This window comes from Lygodium microphyllum, chromosome 1 (assembly GCF_053477565.2).
Source record: "Lygodium microphyllum isolate KBCC chromosome 1, Lygodium_microphyllum_v1.1.10, whole genome shotgun sequence".
NCBI lineage: Eukaryota > Viridiplantae > Streptophyta > Polypodiopsida > Schizaeales > Lygodiaceae > Lygodium > Lygodium microphyllum.
Window position 1 is genome coordinate 189,096,579 of NC_141135.1, and position 18,751 is coordinate 189,115,329.

An 18,751-nucleotide genomic window follows, 5' to 3' on the forward strand; every position below is an offset into this window, starting at 1 on the left:
CTAGAAGGTTTGGATAATCTAGTTGGCTACAATTTTTTCTAATATAATGACAGTAGGATAAGTAACTGTTAATATAATAGGTAAGAATTGTTCTTCCAATCTTGAGAAATGGCCTTGGTCTATTTGTGTAGCTCTTCCAATAGCATTACCTTAGAGGCTTCCACCTAATGGCATGGCTAGAGAAGTTTAAAGGAGACAAGTGGTCTTGTTTATTGTGGGGGCTTTTGCTCAACCGCCAAGACCCACGGACCGCTTATTGTTTCAAGTATTCCAAGCCGAGCACTAATGGCTGCCTCTCACATAGCTGACGCGCCATCCATATCTACGGGTGTAGTGAGCTTACCTCCATGTCGATCGAGTTACCTCCTCTCCCGCGCACTCCAAGTGCAATCTTCAAGCAAGCTCCATCCTCAAGCTCCACGCTCCAAGCTCCATAGCCGCGAGCAAGAGAAGAGAAGAGAAGAGAAGAGAAGAGAAGAAGAGAGGAGAAGATGGAGAGCTTCTCCTTCCCGGTCCCTCACCCTCACACACTCACTCCCTCACACTCTCACACTCCCTCTCTCAAGCACAAGCTCAAGCAAGCAAGAACAAGAAGAAGAAGAGGAAGAGAAGAGCCACTTTTGGCCACACACAAGAATGAGCTTCTCATTCACTTTTCAACTTTGTATACAAAACCCTAAATCCCTTTTGGGTGGTCATCCCCTTATCCCCTTTTTTACATGGCCGGTCGTGGCCTAGGCCCTTTTTCCCATTGTCCTTCTATCTTCCTAGCTTCCTTTCCATCGCCCGTCTACATTTACAAATTGCACGCGGCGCTCCTTGAATTAAACCATGATGCGTTTGCGCTCTTTTACAAAAGTATTGACTTGCACTTTTCCTTGTGCGCCTTTCTCCCTTATTTAGGACTTTTCTCCTTGTGCGTCTTTGTCTTCTGTTTCACTTTGCCTTGGCCTCTGTCTTCTGCTTTAGCTTTTCCGAATTTTCCACCTTTGTTCATTTGAGGGTTAACATTACCCCCCTCCTAGATGAGTGCCAGTCCCATGGCACTCACCGTCGTAGGTAGCAGGCTTTGGCATGCACTGAAGGCGTGGGTGGAAGGGACATCGGTGGTTGCCATGGAGGAGTGTTGGTGGTGGTGTGGAGGAAGGTCATTGGGCGCACCGTGCCGTTGGTGGCCTAGGTGGCTGGTGGTAGGGTTGTTGGAGTTGGTGGTAGGGCTATTCTTTGTTTGGGGATTGCACTGATGGCCAGCACAAGTGCTGGTTTATTGGGAATTCTATACATGACGATTCTTGGTGGGCTTGTAGGATGATAAAGGATAAGAATTCAGAGTTGGGTGTCGATGAAGAGTGAACGACACTTTCGTTGGAGTCTTCAATACTTGCAAATGAAAACCTCTCATAGGTGGTCTCTCCTTAGGGGTAGTGCTAGTCTTATCTATCGTGCACAGGACATAGTTCAATTAGTTTGGGAGATAGGTCAAACTTTAAGCAAGCTGAGAGTATTTTGCTGCACTTGAGGACCCAAACTGTGTATATGTTTTGGTGCAGATATTATGTGAGTGCTCGTGCATACTTAGATATTACGTAGTTAGAAGACCGCGGGCTGGTTTCTCGGAACAAGGTATGGATGAAGCAAAGTTGTCCATGTTGAGAAGAAGTACACGTGAAGGTGTATGAGATATCCTTTGCGTTGTGACAGCACAAGATAGCATAATTGAACACGGGGACACTGCACTGTCGGTATAGCTGGTAGCTATTGGACCTGCGTGATGAGGACAGTATACTTTTCATGGCCATTCGTGCGGTGCTTACCACAATTGATTGCAATGGTATTAAGGCAGAGTGCAAGAGGGAATTGTGCAAATGGGTCAGGGTGACAGGTCTAACCATAGGCGAGACAAGCTCCCTAGGTATGTCCTACCCTTGATGTGCCTTGAAAAATTGTGGGTGATGCTAAAGGGCTAGGGGACTAGGGACAGAGCCAGCCGACCAAGGTCACTGGATGCACCTAATTTGAGGACCCCTAGGTGCTGTGCTGTGTTTGTGGGTGCTTCTTATCTTTTCGTTCTTTTCTTTTCTTGTTTCCTTTTATGTTTTCTTTTTTGTTTCTTTTTCTTATGCTTTTTTCTTTCTTTCTTTCTTTCTCTTCTCTTTTCTCCTTTTTTTTTTTCGGACTTGCCTGAGTACAACCATTGCAATATGTTGAGGCTATCAGCCTTTCAATGGGTTGGGAAATGTCAAGCTTCGAAGGCTCAGGAAATGGACATTACAGTGATGATTGTGCCCTAGCCTCGTTGTTAGAGAAGCAATTGTTGAGATGGGGAGATACACTTGAGATATTGCAAACCTCTTTGCGACACGCGATGTCGGTACAATTGAGGTAACAACTGTCGTGAACCAACTGTAGAGCTTGACCCAGAAATAGAGCGTAGACCATGACTATGCTTTGGGTCATGCGATGTGGGCACTCGCAAGGGTGATTTTTCGCGTTCGGCAGCGTGGCTTTGTCGCGGTTCTTTGTGAGGTTGGTGGTCTTGCAGTGACTTGGGCATTGAACGCGTTCGCACGAAGACCTGTGTCATCCTGCATCCACTTGTCACTTCATGAGAGTATATGCAAGTCGCATACATCAAGTACAACGAACAAATGCAATCATGTCAAGATATTACATTTTCAAAATCCTATGATGCTGATTGCGATGCCTATTCCGGTGCTTGTTAAAGACGTGGCATATATTAGCAATAGGTAAGGGAAGTGTGTACAAGTGGGGAGCTTACCCCTTCAACCATTTAAAGACAAAAAGTTATGGCAGGATGACCTTTGTTAAGTTGCTTATATATCATAGGGGCTACTCGATTTGCACGAGGCGGGGTGAGTCCGGGTGGTCATGTGACTGAGGCTCTACTGGTGAGGGGCTCCTGTGAGGTTGGGCAAGGAAGATGTCGACCGAGACCTGAATGGTGTAGTCCCTGGCCGCAACTGTTTCCAAAATGCTTTTGAACAATGCATCAAATTCTTCCTTGTCTCGAGCTACCCTCTCCTCTTTCGAGCACCTGGTGCCCGAGCGTCTGTTGGGGGCCCACACAACCAGTGTTGCCACGCCTTTCGTGCTCCCTTGAGCTTCTATTCCCCTGGCCTGGGGATTTTTCGGCCCACGTTCGAGGCGGTGTTGCTTGGGGCCTCGTTTCTTTGCATACCTTTTGAGGCTAGGCACGTAGTGTTCCGACGAAGGAGCTTGTGCTACATGCTCCCTTCGACGGCGGATAGCGTCTTTGCAAGCCAGCTGCACTCCATGTCTGCTACCGTAGGGGGACTTGCAAAATGTGAACCAAGGATTAGGCCTTGAGACATGATAAAACCATTCGCATGGAAGGGATTATACAGTGGGTTATCAAGCGCGTATGACAAGGAGGGGAGAGGTAAGGCATGCAGTGGTTGTAGTAGAGGTATGGCCCCTATGATGATGTTCATTTGGCCTCCAACCATTAGCAGATCTTGTCTTATGCTAAGTTGTGTGGACTAGTTGTCAGGCATGGCTCATCTTCAGAAGGATAGATCGGAAAGGGAAAAGCTGTATAGAAAGGGACGATACCCTATCTACACCCTCAGAGATGTTGGTCAGAGCTTCCTATGGTGGTGATGAGGGTTGCATGCCCTCCACCTGGAGGCGGGAATGGTCACATAACTTCTAAATGTGTGGTGAGAGGAGGACCTGAGGAGCTTAGCCTGTTGAATCCAACTCTTCTCGCTGCGCTTGACTATCATTGCTTGTGTGTGTTGACATTGTCTATACAGGGTCACAAAAGTTATTGTTTATTTATATACATATCTACGAATCCATGTCACTTCACGAGGATAAAAGCCAATTGTAGAACTCTGGATTGTACTAGAGTGTGGCACACGCATCTAGTACTTGTGGCAGCTTACTCAATACCGATAGATATTTTGCAACATTGAGTAGCATGGAACCTTGTCTGAGTCTACTAGCAACATGTAACTCCTCCTCAGTGAGAACCTTATTAGACAGAGAGTTCTCTTGGCTAGTTTCAACTAAGTCTGTACCCCGAATGACAATCAGCACTCAAAAGGAAGTTGATGCCACATAGGTTGGGTCTCTTTGAGACCGCCATTTGGCCAATCACTCCTTTGAGACTATCATGATTTGGGCTCCTAGTTCGGCCATTGCAACGTGGTTTTCACACCAATGTTGTTCAAATTGACTTCGACCCTCTGATAGTCGCTTTAGTTGCTCTATCTCTAAGAGATTTGGTTGGTAGAGCACATAATTGAATGTGACAGTTAAGCGTAGTTCATCGGCTTCCTCGTCAGAGATGAGTCGCATGCGTTCGTGTAGGAGCCTGTTATAGTGCTCGTCAAGATGTTCTTGCTCTTCCCAAGATAAGGGAAATGGCAAGTATTCTTCAAGCTGCTCTTTAGGGAATGCGCCCATGTCTGCCAGGACATAGACATGTGCAAACGCTTTGAGCTTAGCATCCAACTTGGTTAAGCATTTTGTGACACTTCTATGTTCAACGAGGGCTTGTTGCTCGGTTGCTATCTCATGCAAGGTTCTAGGAGTTTGCTTGGGCTTTAGCATAGCTAGGGGCTCAGGCCTAGACGAGCAAGTCTGGCCAATGCTAGGATTTCTTATGCTCTTGGGGTTTCCATGTTTCTCCTGAGGCTTTGTTATTGCGTTATGGTTCTCCTTGGAAGTGACTGGTATAAATTTGTCACCTTGTTGTGACATCGTTGTATCCACTCTTAATTGGTCAATGCTAGTTCTATTGTCGATGGATTGAGTGTTGAAAGCAACCATGGATGGTAACGGCTGCTTTGATTTTTCAGAGCACATGGATGTGTCTGAGGTTTCATCGCTCCTAGGAGAGGCATCAATGGGGTCATTGGTGGATGGACTCGATGCTTTATTCCTTAGCTCTCTAGCGCTCTTAGTGTCAATGTCCTTGGGGTCCACAACCACCTGTAACTGCTCTTGTTTTCACTGTTTTCTCATCTTTTTCTTGGTCAGTGAAGGTGCATCCCTCAACAACTGAGGACCCTGGACTAGGTCAACCGTTGATGTACTTAGTTGGGCCTCAGCATTCTCTTTCTCTAGTGTGTCCTTGTGGGACAGAGCCATGGCTTGCTGAATAGTCTCGCTAGGTTGTGAGGGTACAATTGCCTCCCTCTTTGGAGAGTCTAGCTCTTCAGCCAATTCCCTTGTGTTTAACTCCTCCAGCCTAGGCTTAAGGCACTTTGGAAGTACTGGAGTTGTCAAGGAAGTTGGTTGCGACACCTCCTCCATAGGTAAACTACTAAGGACATGTTCCGCAAGGCATTATCACGGCCAAGGACTGTGACTGGTGTGATTCCTGATTGGAAGTAGTAGCGGCTAGTCCAGTGTGCTGGCTACTCTTGGTGGATTGCGGTGTCAAGTCCCTAGGGTGATCGGAAGTGGTTGTGTCTTTTGTTGCCCTTTGAGCATTCACCTGTGTAGATTGAGCATGAGTTGAGCTAGTCATAATAGGTTGCACAGGCATATCCTTGGGCCGAGAGCTACGGATGGTGTCATGTCCCACCTCTTGGACATTTGGAAGCTTAGATGGAGATAGAGATTGGGATTGAGCAGTTGCACTTGATGACTGCTATTATGCTTCCTGTGTCCGTTAGGAAAAAGAGGGTATAGGAGATCTAGGACTCTTAGGTGGGCGTGGCACTAGCTGAATGATTTGCACGAGGCTATTAGACAATTGTGCCATTTTCTTTGTTGAGCAATCCGCCTTCTCACGAGCAACGTCGTGCCTCTGGTGCACATTATCCTCTTGGGAAGTCAAAAGCTCCTTGAGCACTAGTTGTCTTTGTGCACGCTCAATGGTTACATATGACATCTACTTATTAAGCATGCTAGGCCGAGGCTCTTTCTTTCGAACACTCATGTTTGGTTTCTTACCTCGAGACCTAGAGTTTCTCTTAGATTTCCTCCTGTGCTTTGTTGCTTTTGATGCAATCTGGCCTTCAGTTGATAGAGGTGGTTTAGCAGGGGGTTTTGGTACCCAAATCCATCGATTATCTGCATAATACCCTTGAGCACATAGCAACGCTTTGGATATCCATCTCGGCATTGTGCTGATCCTCCATCGATGCCTTCGTCTATAAGGCTTGGGCTTCTTTTGGGGTCTTCTACGATATTTGTAAGTCCAAAGCTTGTCCTTGGCATTGTCTCTTGACCTTCTTATTTCAGGCATGACCTCACTCACTGGTTCTTGTCGTTCGACCTGGGCTTGTATCAACTCTTCCAACAAGTCCTTGCTCTTATTAGTAGGCTTGACTGTTATGTTAGCACCTTCCTTGCCTTTCCCTCGAGGTTCGATGAGGTCACCCTTGCTAAAGGTTGTGACTATCCTTACACCTGGTAGTGTCAGGTGTATCCTCTGTGCTACATAGTCGGCCTCACACTTGGTTGCCCTTTTGAAGGGTCTTCCTAGGAGGGTTTCCTTTCCATAATTAGCACTATTTGGAGGAACATGAAATAGGATATGCAAGCTTTCAGTTTCAATTATCGCAAGGATTTTGCACTTCCCTATGAGTGCTTGTGGGTGTCCCCCGTAAGGGCTAAGAGTTGCATTAGTCAGTGTGAGCTCTGGTTGGCCTAGTAGGGTCCATGATTCATAGGTCAAGATATTAAAATCTGCTCCTTCATCAATTAGAGCATCAATGGTATGCTCTCTTTTCGCGATGAGTTTGACCCTAAGATAAGTAGGCGGTACTATGTCTTCGTCTTCCGGGTCTTGGCTTGTAAATTTAAGCCTTCTGACAAATGCCCTTGAGTCCCCAACTGCACAACCAGATGTGGATTCTCCATTGATGTCTTGGATCGTTAGTGTAGTGCTATTCAAGGAGCATCTATCGTCAAGAGTGTCATGTCTAGTCATCTTCGCACTTGAAGCTTGCTGATGTTGCATTCTGCTCTAACTAGACACGGTTTGAACATCATGTATGTGTATTCTCATGGTGTGGCCCTTTTGCCTTTGATGGCTAGATTGGCCTGTTGAGGTTCTAGGGTCTCTTTTTGTCTTTTTTTGGGTGTGGGCTTCTATTTGTTGCTTTGTAAGTGAAGATCTATGCTTGTGTAGAGCCATTACTACACTAGGGCCTAATTCGCAGGACCTGTCACGACGCGCGTTTTCTCTCCAACCTACTTGGGGGAGGTGCGGAGGGGTAGACCCCTCTGTGGGGATCCGGGGGAGAGGGGGGAGCGGTCCCCCCCGGCCCGCAGGGCCGTTACGGTAAACACCATGTGCAATTTGGAGGACCATTTATAGCAAAAATGAACTACTTGCTCTAAGTTTCAGCCCAATGATGGATCTGTGATGTGCCTCTAGCTCTACGTAGCCTTTGGGGTCAATTTCGGGGTTTAGATGCGTCAAAATTTGTGTTCTAGATACCTGTCCGATTTTGATAGTTTTTTGTCCGATTCTTAGATGTCTGATTTCCAGGAGTCCGATTATCAGAATCGGACGTCCAATTCTGGTTGGTTCAATCGGCCCAGTGGTCCAATTTTGGTCACGTCTGAAATCTAGAATCGGATGTCTGATTTTGATGGGCGTCCAATTTTGAACTCGTCTGATTCCTTGCATTCAATTTTTGTGCGTCCGATTCTCAGGGTCCGAGTGTCCGATTTTCAAAATCGGACTGATCAGACATGCAAAGGTAGTTCGATTCTGGGGCTGTGGTCCGATTCTAGGACTGGTCCAACTTTGGGACTAGTTCGATTTTGGGAATCGGATCGGAAAAGTGGTCCGATTTTCGGAGTCAGACGGTTTTTGGAGAGGTCCGATTTATGGAGTCGGACGGTCCGACTCCAAAGATCGGGCAATCCTATTCTGGGACTCGGACGAACTAGTCCGACGGCGCTGACGATGGCCCGCGAGTTGCGCGTGATGCCTCTAGGTCAATGTCTACTCCACCGAAGTGTGTCGTACCTTCCAAACGATGCAAAGCAATAGAGGGAACCGCCTAGCATACCTTGGAACGATGTGGTGCTCAAATCGATCAGCACGTCAACGATCTCCCCGCAGCTTTGTCTCTCTTGCTCTCTCCCTGGATCTCAAGCTCACTCTCTTCTCAAAAGGTAGGATGTCAAATGTGGTCTTTCCTGGTTCCTTGGGCCTCTTATTGCCCTATCCCAGCCTGCTGTGACCTCAAAACTTAGTCCCTCATACTCTTCCAGCCAAAAATCTGAATTCGTGTCCCTATTTCTCTGTTTTAGCCTGTTACACAGCAACAGAAAACCCTACTGTTTGCTCCAATGTTTTGCTCCTATCCTTCCTAAGTGCAAAGCCATTCATTTAGCTAATAACACACAAAGAGCACACAAAGAGGAATAGCCCATATTGAGGTTATATCAATAGGAAGGCTTGGACTTGTTACTTTGGTTTAGCTTGGTTAGTTTGACAAGATATAATTTACATGCCAAGAAGACCATATTTGGTTTTTAAAAAATAATTTATGTTAGGCCAAGAGGACTGTTTCTTTTGTGAATTGTTGTATCTCTTTAGGCCAAGAGGGCCATACCTTTGTTTGGTTTTTTTTCATTTAATGGTTTTTTGTTTTAGTGATTGCATTACACAGGTTGGATAAAGTGCCTAGAGGGAACCTTTGCTGCGGAGGAGCTTCTTGTGGCCATTCTAGGCGGTGTCGTTACCTTTCTGAGTTTTCCTCTTAAGCTAAGAGTGTTATATGTGTATGTGGGGGTTAGTTCCTTTTCATTTGTGGGGACCAGAAATCAAGGCATGAAGTCCTAGGGTTTGGTTAGGTATATCTAGGGGAGATTTGAGTAGTCTTCTACCTCTTGTTAGGACATTGTCAGGCATTAAAGACCTATGATAGAGGGTAGTCTGTGTGACCCTATCCTTCCTCCTTGCTAGGTAGCTATCCTAGGAGTCCCTGCTAGTATGAGGTAGTTAGAGAGGCCTACCAAAATAGCAAAAAATAGAAAATTTTGAATATATCTAAATATAAAAAATTACAAAGGTGTGTAAAAAGGGGTTCTAACCCCTCAATTAGAAAAGCAAAAGGAAGAAAATTCCTAGAAGTAGTTGATTATCGCCTTGCAAAGGCTTGGTAGGTTCTTGGGGATGAGTAGCTAGCCGAATGATGGGACCTAAAATGGGCTGGCACTGGCTAAGGCACTAGCCGGACCTCATGCTCTCAACAGACAACCCCACCACACAGCCTCGCGAACTAGGAGCATCTGTCGAGGCATACACTATTCTAAACACTAATCACTGCGCGTTTATAGTTTGTAATCCAACGGATGTTCCCTTTCCCCGTCTCCTCAGAGGGAGATTATACATATATTGGCAATGAATGCCACATATTACACACACATGGGCACCCCACCACAACTGATTGCCGTGGCCCTACTACAGCTCTCCTACATCTTGGGGATTGGCCCCTTGATGCGTTGCTTCCACGCATGGAAACTTTCGAAACAAGCTCCCCTCTTAGTGCCAATATATTTAATGTTCAAGGAATGCACTTATCCATCCCCTTTAACCCACCGCCTAGGCCTACAGCCAACGAGACAGCCAAGTTGCTCACTCTCTCTACATAGGTCAAGTCCTAGAGAAACCAAGTGATATGCATCCAGGAGCTTGCGATTAATACAATTTAACGATACTTGATGCAAATGTGTATATGGTTAAGTGCTCAAACAATTGGAAAGATAGCCTCGTGTATTGTGCAAATCCATTATTTTTATGTTTCCATACACTAACACATAATTGCTGTAATGAGAGAAGACACCGAGCCTTACACTCGTACTGTACTTCCCTTTTTTTAACTTAATGTCATCCTATATGAATAATGTAGCAAATACATCATATTTCAGCACTCAAACTTCCCTCCTCCCCTACCGTTTAAGGTTTTGCCTTGTTGCATAGGTAAAGGGGTAATTTCGTGTGTATTTCGCACAAAATAAGTAGTAAATACTCACAAAAACATATAAATGGGGATAACTTGAGGAAAACCCTCATGCTTTATCCTCATTATACACCCAAAGGCACATCCATAAATTTTCATAAATTTTCTCATCCATTTTCTATTTTTTCTCCTTTTAAAAAGTGTATTTTCTCTATTTTTTCTTATTTATTATCAATAAAAATGAAATAAAATTAGCATTATTTCAGAGCTATGGCTCTTGAGTCTTTAAATAGCAAACATGTACATTTTATTGGTGTTTTGTTTCACGCTTATCCGATTTTAAGCCCAAAAATCCCATTTTTACTCTAAAAACCGTGCTTTTCGGGTTCTTCCCATTCATTTCCCACACTTTAAGTGTATATTTCTTGAGGATTTTATTATGAAAGAATAAAACCAATAACAAACAACATGTCCATCAATTTTTAGCCCATATGAACATTGCTAACTTCATCAAATGCGAAAAAAGAGCCATTTTCTTTGTAAAAATGTCATTAACGTGTATTTTTTATTATTTCGGGTTTTGAAACTTGTTGCAGGTTTGCAAATCAAGGCCCATTTGATGCTCAGCCTGCCTCCACACTGCCATCTTCAGTCCACCTTCGGTTTGGAAGCAATCCGGTACCACGCCAGACGAGCATTCACCAACCGGGCTTCATTCTTCTTCATGCAGGAACTGTCCCTTGCAGGAGAGAGAGGGAGGAGAGAGAAATACTAAAAAATGAGATTTTTAAATCCTCCATGAAAACGGGCAAGCTTGCAGCCATCTTGTTCCTCTCCCTGCTTTGATTGACAATCTTCCTCTCTCTCTCCAAATGGGTTTGAATCGAAGGGGCAAGGAGCAAAAATGAGGAGGCGCATTGACGCTTCCCTCTGTTCGATAGTTTTTTCATTAGTTTCAAGGCTTATATTAAGCCTAAGGTTTAAAACATTAAAATAACCGGTTCATCTTTTTGTGTTCACACTGTCCCGTAAGTGGATTTTTCAATTTTGAAGGCCCAAACGAATTCCGATTTGCAATCTGATTGGACAAGTGGCTTTGTGGCATCGAACTCCATCAACTTGACCTCTCCCACGTACTTTACGGCTTCTGGATCTGGTAGCTGCTTTATAATGCCGAACCTTGCAGGGATTAAATGGAGGGACAAATGACCTCCGATTGACGAGCCGAGACTTGTGTTGGATTCCTGATGTTGAAATGCATCTAGGAAATCTCTAGCTCGGCCATCCGCCACCATTTGATTTTTCATGAAAATTGACTCTTTAACACCTCTAGGGTACTTTCTGGCTCCAAAACGAGCTTCAACGCTTCAAGAACGGGTCCAAATCGGGTTCTAAAATCCAACTCTCATTGGTGACCACGGGATAGGGTGACTCAGCCCGTCGAATCCCACGAATAGATCTGCACATACACAATCATAAAGAGCATCAAGCTGATACAAAATAGATACACAACAAAACACATCATATCTCTCACTCTACCCCCTGACAAAACCAAGGCATGAAATCCACAAGGAGTAGGCCTAGCATAATTTGATAAAAAGTCGAAAGCTAGTCACTAACCAACTGTGCCACCACAACCAAGCTAAAAAGATCTATCAAAGAGGTCATCCTCAGTGGTGGTCTGAACTACCTACCTAACTAAGGACAATGCAACTAGGAGCTTCTACTAGGTGAGGACTCCTATAGCATGATCAACAAATATTATCTTTTAGAACATTGGGTCTTTTAGCCTCTTATTTTCCATACTCGGGCATGTAAAAAGGAGGAAGCTGAGTGCAATGACCCAAGGAGAATAAGGCATCGGCCTTAGTTCCTGTCTCGGTACCCAAGAACCTACCAAGCCCGCGCAAGGTGACACTTAATCCTTTTCTAACGCTCACTTTTATTTTGCTCCGACCTTCTTTTATTCTTATTTTAGCTAGAAGCCACCCCTAGGAAAATAAGACATTGGCCTTGGGTCTTGTCTCATTCCCAAGCACCTACCAGGCCTTTGCAAGGTGATAAACAACAGCTCAAAAATTTTTCTTTCTTTCCATTTCTATTTTTATAGGGGTTAGAACCCCTTTTTACACACCTCCGTATATTCATATATTGTCTTTCAGATATTTAGGGTTTTTTATTCTTTTGGTTATTTTTAGCAGGCTTCTCTAACTGCCTCACAACTAACAAAAACTCCTAGAATGGTCGCCTACTTGGTCAACAGAATAGGGACACTAGAACTCCCATCTAAAATAGGTCTTACAATGCCTGACAACGCCTTGCAGGAGGCAATGACTACTTAGACCTCCCCCAGACATACAGAGCCTAATCCTGGGACTTCATGCCTTGAGTGTTGGTCCCCAACAAACAAAAGAAAGTAACCCTTACACACACATATACCATTAATCGCTTAAGGGAAAAGACTCGAAAAGGGGACGAAACCACCTGGAATGGCCACAAGAAGCTCCTTCACAGCAAAGGCTCCCTCCAGCGACTTCGTTAGCCTATATGATGCAATCACTGCAACAAAAACCCATTAACCGTACTTGCACCAAACAGACGAATGGCCCTCTTGGCCTAAAGAAATAGCACATTTCACTGCAAACTAGCTGGCCCTCTTGGCCTAAAATGGATAGTTCATTCTAATCCATGCAATATACGATCTCCTTGGCATATACATCACATCCTATCAAACTAATTAGGATACCAAGGATAGCATAAAATAGGAGGACTAGCCTCATGCTACTCATGCGAGTCCGCTAAAAGCTTGATCTACGCTCTTTGTAGATCCACTAGCCCAAGCCTTTCTACTGATATCTTAGTAATAATGGCCATCTCTTCTTGGGTACTATGAGTTGAATGAATGATATCATTAGGTTGATATATCTTATCCCCTTGGTCATCATTAAAATGGATCGCTTGTCCCAACTTTCCAGTGACTCCTCCTACAAGGAGAATCATGGATTTATGATCATTCAACTCTTCTCTAATTGGACCATTACATATGTCAATGATATGATCCAAACTAGACAGAGCTTCAAGCCTAGACCCATCACATAGATGCATCTCAGGGCGGTGGTCCCTATTGTCAGATGTCGCATTATGGCCTTTAGTCATATCCTCTTGGGAATCCATCAAAGCATGTCCACATGCAATTCCTGGCCCTTCATCTGACACACTAACAATATTTTTAGGGGTTTTGGGCCTCCAAACCCATCTCATATTCGTTTTCATATTCTTAGATTGCCTCATCTGCCCACATTGGTCCAATGGACTCACTGTGGATTTATCACCATTACCAGATGGCCTCACAGCCTTATGGCTTCTATTTAGTACGGGTGGACCTTTGGCATTTCGCATCTTCTCTACACGAGATGTCTTTGCTTGCCTTTGTCCACTCTGCAACAACTGCTTAGCCATAGGAACCATGCTTTTACTAAAAGGAATAGCATATACTCGAAAGCATGATTCATCTATAAATTGGAAAGGTCTCTCAAGAGCCTTACTAGGAGCACAACTAGAACCACTCATAAAACGCTCATCTAAGCTTGTAGACCTAATGGTTCTATCAATTCCACCGTCACAACTAACTCTCATGGAAGTGTTGCAAGCCTTAATGGGACTTATTGGGCTTGGAGTCTTTTTATCCCCAGGGGGTATATTATCACTGATGGGACCTAAAATGGGCCGACATTGGCTAAGGCACTAGTCGGACCTCATGCTCTCAACAGACAACCCCACCACACGGCCTCACGGAACAGGAGCTTCTGTCGAGGGATACACTATCCTAAAGACTAATCACTGCACGTTTATAGTCTGTAATCCAACGGATGTTCCCTTTTCCCGTCTCCTCAGAGGGAGATAATACGTATATCGGCAATGAATGCCACATATTACATATTACACACACATGCTGATTGCTGTGGCCCTACTACAGCTCTCCTACATCTTGGGGATTGGCCCCTAGATGCGCTGCTTCCACACATAGACACATTCGAAACAAGCTCCCCTCTTAGTGCCAATATATTTAACGTTCCAAGAATGCACTTATCCTCACTTATCCATCCCCTTTAACCCACCGTCTAGGCCTACAGTCGGGTTGCTCACTCTCTTTATGTGGATCAAGTCCTAGAGAAACCAAGTGCTATGCATCCAGGAGCTTGTGATTAATACCATTTAACGATGCTTGATGAAAATGTGTATATGGTTAAGTTCTCAAACAATTGGAAAGACAACCTCGTGCATTGTGCAAATCCATTATTTTCATGTTTCCATACACTAACGCATAATTGCTGTAACGACAGAAGACACTGAGCCTTACACTCATGCTGTACTTCCCTTTTTTTAACTTAACGTCATCCTATATGAATACTGCAGCAAATACATCAGATTTTATATCATATTTCAGCACTCAAACTTCCCTCTATCTCGTTGCATAGGTAAAGGGGGAATTTCATGTGTATTTCGCACAAAATAAGCAGTAAATACTCACAAAAACATATAAATGGGGATAACCTGAGGCGAACCATCATGCTTTATCCTCATTATACACCCACAGATACATTCATAAAATTTTTTCCCTTTTAAAAAGCATTTTTTTCTATTTTTTCTTATTTATTATCAATAAAAAAGAATAGATTTAGCATTATTTCAGAGCTATGGCTCTTGAGTCTTTAAACAGCAAACATGTATATTTTATTGGTGTTTTATTTCACGCTTATTCGATTTTAAGCCCAAAAACTCCATTTTTACTCTAAAAACCATGCTTTTCGGGTTCTTTCCATTTATTTTTCACACTTTAAGTGTATATTTTCTGCATTTTTAATTATGAAAGACTAAAACCAACATCAACATGTCCATCAAGTTTCAGCCCATATGAACATTGCTAATTTAATCAAATGCAAAAAAAGAGCCATTTTCTTTGAAAAAATGTCATTACCGTGTATTTTTTATTATTTCGGGTTTTGAAACTTGTTGCGGGTCTGTAAATCAAGGTCCGTTTGATGCTCAGCTCGCCTCCACAGTGCCATCTTCAACCCACCTTTAGTTTGGAAGCAATCTAGTACCACGCCGGACGAGCATTCACCAACCGTGGGGCTTCATTCTTCTTCACTTGCAGGAACTGCCCCTTGCAGGAGAGAGAGGAAGGAGAGAGAAAGACTAAAAATGAGATTTTTAAATCCTCCATTAAAACCGGCAAGCTTGCAGCCATCTTGTTTCTCTCCCTGCCCTGATTGAGAATCTCCCTCTCTCTCTCCAAACGGGTTTGAATCGGAGAGGCAACGAGCAAAAATGAGGAGGCGCATTGAGGCTTCCCTCTATTCGACAGTTTTTTCATTAGTTTCAAGGCTTTTATTAAGCCTAAGGTTTAAAACATTAAAATAACCGGTTCATTTTTTTGTGTTCACACTATCTCGCAAGTGGATTTTTCAATTTTGAAGGCCCAAACGAACTCCGATTTGCAATCCGATTGGATAGATGGCTTCGTGGCGTCAAACTCCATCAACCTGGCCTCTCCCACGCACTTTACGGCTTTCCGATCCGGTAGCTAATGTATAACGCTGAACCTTGTGGGGATTAAATGGAGGGTCAAACGACCTCCGATTGACGAGCCGAGACTCGTGTTGGATTCATGATGTCAAAATGCATCTAGGAAAACTCTAGCTCAGCCATTTGCCACCGTTTGATTTTTCATAAAAATTATCTCTTTAACACCTCTCGGGCACTTTCCGGCTCCAGAACGAGCTTCAATGCTTCAAGAACGGGTGCAAATCGGGTCCTAAAATCCAGCTCTCACCGAAAATGAAATAAGGGAGGTTGGAGCGAAAACAAAAGTGAGTGTTAAAAAGGATTAAGTGTCGCCTCCCGAGCACTTGGTAGGTTCTTGGGTACGGAGTCAAGACCTAAGACCGGTGCTTTTTGTTCTCCTTGGGTCACTCTACGCTCAGCTCTCTCCTTTTTAAACACTCGAGTATGGAAACCTTGGGAGGTAAATAAAAATATGATGACCATGCTATAGGAGTCCTTGCCTAGTAGGAGGTCTTGGTCTAGTTGTCCCAAGTTAAGTAGGTAGTTTAGACCGCCACTAGGATGACCTCTTTGATAGGTTTTTTAGTCAGATCATGTTAGAGCAGTTGGTTAGCGACTCGCTCTCGATTTTTGTCAAATTATGCTACTTCTATCCCTTGTGGATTCTCATGCCTTGATTTTGTCAGGGGGTAGGGTGAGAGTTGTCTTGTGTTTTATTGAGTATATTTTTTGTGGTAGCTTGATACTTTCTCTGATCATTGTTTGTACAAATCAATTCGTGGAATTCGATGGGCTAAGTCGCCCTATCCCGTGGTCACCAATGAGAGCAGCATTTAAAGACCCATAAAGTGCCGGAAAGGAGCAGACATGCAAATTTTATGTGGGAATTCAAAGCTGATGGAAGAGGAGCATGAAGATTCAACCATTTTAAAAGATCGAGGAAGACAGAAATGCAAAACTTTGTCCATTGCGGTGGTTGTAGATTTTTCATAATTTTTTAGATGGTCAGATTGAAGAAAAATAGCTTCTCGGCTGTTCAAGATGTCAAGCCAGGCATGCATGATTTTCCAGATTTACGATCGACCGGAGGAGATGCAAGTAGTCAGATAATTTCAAGGTCAAAATTGACCCAAAAAGTGGCAAGAAATTGGGCATGGCCTTTAGGGGGCCATAGCCCCTATTTTTTTTTCCAGGGGGTGTATTTTTTCAAATGGCACAAATAGCCGACGTCCCCCCATGGCGACGATTTGGAGGAGGGGTGTGGGGCCTGTAAACAACCCACCAAACAGATCATGGCTAGCAATATCCTGAATTTTATGCTTTCCATCGCCGCTTTCTAATCGAACAATGGCTACCCGGTGGAGAAGATGCAGAATTAGTATTTCTCTCTCCTCCCTCCTCTCTCCTCTTGATGCTTGTTCACACGCGTGATTCTATGGGAGAAGGGGGTGGAGTTTGAGGCAAGATGTGGATATAATGAGGGAACCGGAGTGAAGGAGATTGTAGATCGGGCTGTGAGAGAGCATCAATGGCCTCCCAACCATGAAATACGAGTCTTAAAAAGTGTGATTCTATGCGTAAGTAATATATTCATTTGTTTTATGATAAACGTTTGATGGAATTGTTTGTTAATGGTTACCTTTGATTGATAATGTTGAAATCTATCGAAAATCTTGAAGAAAACCAAAAAATTTAGTCATATAATAATTTATACCACCAAAACACACAAAACCTGGAATTATGCGGTTTTCATAAAAATGATAACTTTTGGGGGTTTTGTTGTGATTTTGGGATACATATGGATTAGAAATGAGTACAAAATCAATTCTCAATGATTATGATCAGTCCTAACCCATAAATCAGAAATGTTAGAATTTTATCTAAATAAATAAAAAAATAGTGGAAAAAAGAGAAAATTTAGATTTTTGCATTAGAATTTTTTAAAAAAATATGCTTTATGTTTGTGGATGTATGACATGGCTGGAGCATGAGGGATGAGCCTCATTTTAGTCTTGTCTCCATGTTAAAGTATAGTTTTTATCACTTTTACAAGAAAAACACATGGAAAAAATGTCTTCTACACCTACCAACCCATGCATAACCTAAATAGTAGGGAGAAGAATGAGTTTTAAGGGTGATTAGTTGCTGATAACATTCAAAATTCTGATCTATTTGTTGATGCATGGAATATAGAACATTTATGGTTTAAGTTTAAGAGGGTCGAGCAACAGGAGAATGCTCGGTGTTGACCCTTAGCAACATACCATTACATGTAGGTTGAAATCATGGAAAGAAATGTCTTTGCACCTCACAATGCTGATTGCTAAATCATAAAATGATTGAGCATTATTGTTCATACATAGTCACATTATTGCGCATAACTCATGGTGTCATTCGTGTGGATGCATTGCAATTGTATTCATACATATGACATACGCTGAATATGTGAGATACCTAAGTTGTAGGTTTAGACAATCGGTTTCCTTGGGGAACTGTTAAGTGAGGAAATATCTTATCTCTTAAAACGTTTGAAAATGAGAGTGGAGTTTGTGATGTAGGTGCAGTGGGCCCACGTCATTGAGCTGAGGGGTGCCACCTTCTGTTTGTGTTTACAAGGTGTTTTTACATCGATATATGTGTAGTGGTTCCCTCTAAGGAGTGTGAGGAAGGCTTAACTATTGGACTATAACTTAAAAACAAATGCTAAATTTATGATAAAAGTTAGGGCAGTGTGTCCCTTAGATACTCTTGGCTGTGAGGCCGAGGGGGTGTTTTCTTTGAGTGTCAAGAGGCACGGCTAGTGCTTAGAGCCAGTGTCGAGCTCATTTTAGGTCCCAACACATGCATATCTTTATGTGAAGCATCATGTGTTATGATTTGCATAAGCATTGATTCCAAAATGTGATCCTTCAAAAGAACATTATTGATTGAGCTGTGGTTCAATTTCAAGAATGTAGGTCACACTTTGCATTGAGAAAAACAAGTGCTTTTGAAGAAGAAAATGATTTGAAGACCCAGGGAGACTAGAGATTGTTGAGTTTTATCTTGAGGATTTGGGGCTTAGTGCATTTCACACTTGAATTCAAGGATGATACATTGAGATGTGGCTTCTATGTCTCTTGGATTATTCTTAGAGTGCTTGATCCATTTAGGAGGCATTTCACAATTATTGTTCATGACAACAAGCCATATGGGACTTTTACTTTCTTTCTCCTAGTGACAAGGATTTCATTTGATTGGCTCCATTATTGCTTTAGTGG